This window comes from Onychomys torridus, chromosome 2 (assembly GCF_903995425.1).
Source record: "Onychomys torridus chromosome 2, mOncTor1.1, whole genome shotgun sequence".
Lineage (NCBI taxonomy): Eukaryota > Metazoa > Chordata > Mammalia > Rodentia > Cricetidae > Onychomys > Onychomys torridus.
Window position 1 is genome coordinate 146,394,391 of NC_050444.1, and position 5,273 is coordinate 146,399,663.

Here is a 5,273-nt window from a genome sequence, read left to right on the forward strand (position 1 = left end):
GTTTTTCCCCCTTAAAAATTCTTCCATCACCTCCTTGTCACAGCAGTCTCAAGTCTGGCTCAGAGATTGTGGTCCTGCTAGCAGTAATCAATAAATCTTTGAATTATAATTGGATTGAGTCTATGGTCTTTTCCCAGGGGTCAGGAACTCCAAAACACTGGGACTCAAGGCGTGCACCACTATGACCAGCAGCACTGTTAAGACGCTGCTGCTGCTGCTGCTGCTGCTGCTGTTGTTTGAGACAGAGTTTCTTTTTCTTTTTTTCTCTGTGAAACAGTCTTGGCCATCCTAGATTTCACTCTGTAGGCCAGGCTGGCCTTGAACTCAGAGATCCCCCTGCCTCTGGCTCCCAAGTGCTGGGATTTAAGGAGTACACAACCACTACCCAGCTACTCTTTTTTTGTGGGGGGGGTTCTTTTTGAGATAGGGTTTCTCTATGTAGCTTTGCGCCTTTCCTGGAACTCGCTTTGTAGACCAGGCTGGCCTCGAACTCACAGAGATCCGCCTGCCTCTGCCTCCCGAGGGCTGGAATTAAAGGCGTGCGCCACCACCGCCTGGCTCGGGTCTCTTCTGAAGTCACTCTCCACCTATTTATTGAGATAGTAGCCACTGAACCTGGAGCCACCCATTCAGGCTAAACTACCTGGCCAGTGAGCCCCAGGGATCCTGTCTCCCAGCACTGAGATGACAGGTAAGTAGTCTACACCCCACTTTTATGTGGATGCTAGGGATCCAAGTTCAGGTCCTCACACTTGAGCAACAATTTACCAACACAGCAGAGAACTCCCTAGACTCCTCTGCCTCTTCGAAATTTGTTCTGAATCAGGATTTTTCATAAATGACCTGAACTTGCCAAGTAGGCTGTGCTGTCTGTCTGGTCAGTCCCAGGGATCTGTCTGTCTCTGCCTTCCCAGGTTTAGTGTTGTAAGTATGTGCTAATCCACCTGGCTCTTTGGTTTTAGTTTTGGTGTTTCAAGACAGGGTTTCTCTGCATAGCCCTGTCACCTGGCTTTTTAAACGGATGTGCTCAGGCTCAAACTGTAGTCCTCATACTTGCAAGGCAAACACTTCACCAACTGAAGTTTTCTCCCATCACAGCCCTAATCTTATCATTTCTTAAGAGCTTTTCAGATGCCAAGCATCGGGAACACATTTTGTATGCACAGAGATCCCCCAAGATGACGTGTACTCACTGAAGACAACCAGTGGTCTGACAAAGGTACATTCACTGACTCGAGGTTGCAAGGGAAGCCTTACACTGGAGGAAGCATGGGCTCTGACACCAGACACCAGACGGGGGACAGTTATTTATGTGAGGGGGAGGAAAGAAACAGTAGTGGGCTTCACCTCTTTGTTCTGCCTTGGTTTCTGTAGTACTGTGGATTAGCCTTAGGGTGAGCCTGCCAGGTGAGCACTCTACCGCTGAACCGTGTCTCCTGTCCAGAAGCCACGTTTTGATTGCTTCAAAGCACACTGGGCTGAGTAAAGGGATTATCGGCAGGCCTGAGCTATCAGGAGGGCTCAGGATCCTGTTTCCTTGGAAACTACCATGTGAAGATAGATGTAGGATGCTGTTATTGGAAACCTTATCTGACGCTCTGCACCTGTCTTAGACGCCAGGGATGCTCCTTGGTGTCCAAATCACCCAAACCTTCCAGGTAAAGAGTAGAAAACGTTCCATTTGCACAGACATTTCAATCATTTCTGACAGTCTAGGACTTTGAGAGTAAGATCTCCCAGCATTAGTCCTTTTGTTAATAAACAAACAAACAAACAAACCAAAAACACTCTCCCCAGGATTTCCATTAAGATATGATTTGCTTCTTTGCATAGGTAAGAGAATTGGCATGCTCTGAGATTCTGGGTCCTTGCCCAGTGTCATACAGCTGTTACGTGGCAGCCAGAATTCATAAATCCTCTGGAGCCCAGGATTACTAGCCCTGCCCAAAGATGTGCATGCATGTGTTCTTAAACCAGCTGTAGTTCACAGAGGCAGCTTCCAGGACTAAACAGCATTTCTCCAGACTTTATTGAATTAGAATGCAGATAGAAAGTATTCTGTTCAATGTGTCAAGAGTTGTCCATTCCTGTAAGTACCAGACAAACCGAGAGAATCCTTATCACCCTGGAAACCTGCAGCTTATGCTTCTTCTAACCAGCTGCCCTCCACCACCAGATGTCACCTTCTGATTTTTATAGCTTCATGTTATCATTATTGTAATGCATCTGGTGGCTCACTCCAAGCGTTGTTTTTTCCCCCTATTCTGACAATTGGTTTCTGTTTTGTTTTTCTGAGACAGTGTCTCTCTATAGAATTGGAACTTGCTGTGTAGACAAGGCTCGAGGATGGCCCCTAACTCACAGAGATCTGCAAGCTTCTACTCCCTAGGTGCTAAGAGTGCCCCCACAGCCTGATCTGTTCTGACAATCTTTCATGGTTATTTGTTGAGGAAAAACACTTGTGATTTTATATTTGGCTTAGTGAGCATTAGTTAATATCAAAACAGTAACCAGAGCTAGGGTGGAGCTCTGGGGTGAAGCACAGGAGGGAGAGGAAAGAAAGAGAGGAGAGGGAGCAGAGAGGAGAGCGAACATTCAGGGAAGATAAACTCTAGAATCATGGAAAAAAGAAAAAAATGTTAAGGCTGGACATGGGCGTGGTGGTGCATGACTTTAATCCCAGCACTCAGGAGACATATCTCTGTGAGTTCAAGGCTAGCCTGATTTACAAGCTAGTTTCAGGACAGCTAGGGCTGTTACACAGAGAAACCCTGCCTCAAAAAAATAAAAATAAAAAATAAAAAAAAACATAAAAAAAAATTTGAGTGAGAAAGAGAAAAAAATAGACAACATTTTTTATACCCATTGAGGGCTGAGACTTTTAACATGTTGGAGCTCCAATTGGTCCAAAGGGAGAATTACAACTAATTATTTGGAAAATTAATTGGCTATAAAGAATTAGCTAAAATGAAAAGATATTACTTGGAAAATAAAGTTCTGGTTTGTTAGATTTTTATTTTTTATTTTTCAAGACATGGTTTTTCTATGGAGCCCTTACTGTCCTAGAATTCTCTCTGTATATAGGCTGACCTTGAACTTACAGACATCTGCCTGCATCTGCCTCCAGAGAGCTGGGATTAAAGATGTGCAACTGGGTCTCTGTAGCCCAGGGTGGCTTAGAACTCATGATCTTCGTACCTTAGCCTCCGGAGTGCTGGGGTTACTAACATGTGCCTCCATACCCAGCACCACCTTACTTTTCAAGAAGATTGAAAATATGCTGGGACAGCCCTCTAACTGCTGCGAAACAGGGAAGTCATCGATTCCAGTGATAGTGAAAAAATATAAACTACTTTTCAAAGTGTCTATCAATTTCAGAACTTAATCCCACAAGCTGAGATCAGTGTGGAAGCCACCTCCTCCAAGATGGACAATAGCAGTTCTTTTTAAATAGTGTGTATGTGTACCGTGTGTGTGGGCAGGAGCCTGCAGAAGTCAAGAGTCTCAGGTCCCCTGGAACTGTTGTTCCAGACAGTTGTTAGCTGGCATGTGGGTGCTGGAAACTGAGTCCATGTCCTCTAAAAGAGCAAGGTTCACTTTTTAAAAAGATTTTTTATTGGCTGGGCAGTGGTGGTACACGCCTTTAATCCCAGCACTCAGAGGCAGAGGTGTCCTCAGAGGTCAGATTCTCCCATGGTGAGCTACCATGTGGATGCTGGGAACTGAACCTGAGTCCTCAGGAAGAGTATCCCATGCTCTTAGCCACTGAGTCTTCTCTCTCCAACTCAATGCTGTGGGAGGATCCTTCTGTACGCTGTGAATGTATGTAGCTCTCATTGGTTGATAATAAAAGCTGATTTGGAAAGCCAACAGAAATACAGGAAGAGGAAGGGCAGAGTTGTAGGTCACCAGCTAGACCCAGGAGGAAGCAAGATGAGAATGTCCTACTGAGAAAAGGTACCAAGCCACATGGCTAAACATAGATAAGACTTATGGGTTAATTTAAGTGTAAGAGCTAGCTAGTTAGTAATAAGCCTTTGTGTGATAATTTGGGAAGCACCTGCTGGGTATTTGGGAGTTGCTGGCAGGATAGAAACTCCCCTCCAATTACACCTAAACCCCAGTGATTCTTGCTCCTGGAGTGAACACATGTGGGCCCTCCCTTCTCATGCTGGAATGTTGGTAATTTTGCCTCTGCAACCAATAGCATAGTGGAGAAATTATGGGAGTGTCTTGTCTGAAGCCAGGACATGAAACACAGTAGAGCTTCTGCCTTGCACTTGGGTCTGTTTTAGTTCCAGAAGCTACTCCATGTGGCAGTGGTAGCCGGAACAGCTCCCATCCCAGATACTTCTACTGTCATGAAACCACCAGGAAGAAAGATCTGGGTCCTCTGCAGGTCTGCATGGGTTTCTACTGCTTTACCCATGAGTGTACAGAGGCCATGAGGGCATGAGACCTCTGGGGCAGATGAGATGGAACACAGCTACTGCCTTATTCACTGTAACGGTGCTGCTTGGAGGCTTGCGATGCTGCCTACGTCTGATTACCTCAAGGCCACCATGCCAGGGAAGGCTACACTCTACCCATAGCACTGGTCTGCTTCCACCTCACCCAGCCCAAGTGCAGGTAAACGAGCAGAGTAGGCCATTCTGAGTCTTCCTAGCTGAAAACCTAGACGTGGAACAGAAGCCAATTCTTGTCTTTACTCTGTTGAAATTACCCAACAGGACCTGTATGCATTTCAAAATTGTTTTGAGTCATTAAAATTTGGTCATTTATCTTCTAGCAATAGTAACAAGAAGCCGGGCGGTGGTGGCGCACGCCTGTAATCCCAGCACTCGGGAGGCAGAGGCAGGCAGATCTCTGTGAGTTCAAGGCCAGCCTGGTCTACAAAGCGAGTTCCAGGACAGTCTCCAAAGCTACAGAGAAACCCTGTCTCGAAAAAACAAAACAAAAAACAAACAAAACAAAAACAAAAAAAACAGTAAGTAACAAGAACCCCCTGTTACTGCTGACAGGCTTTAAATTCCCCATTAGTCTACAAACAGGATAAACTTAGGGTGCCAGGAAAGAATAGGATATGTCTACAGGTATACCAGCAAGAAACAAAACACATGGGCCAGGTGCAGCTCAGTGGCTCAGTGTGTGCATGGCCTGAGCAAGGCCCTGGCTTCCACCCCCAGAACAGAGAAGAAAAAAGGGAGAGGACAGCAAAGGAAGGGAAGGGAAATGGGAAGACAGAACCCAGGAACTGAATCCAAACAGTCATC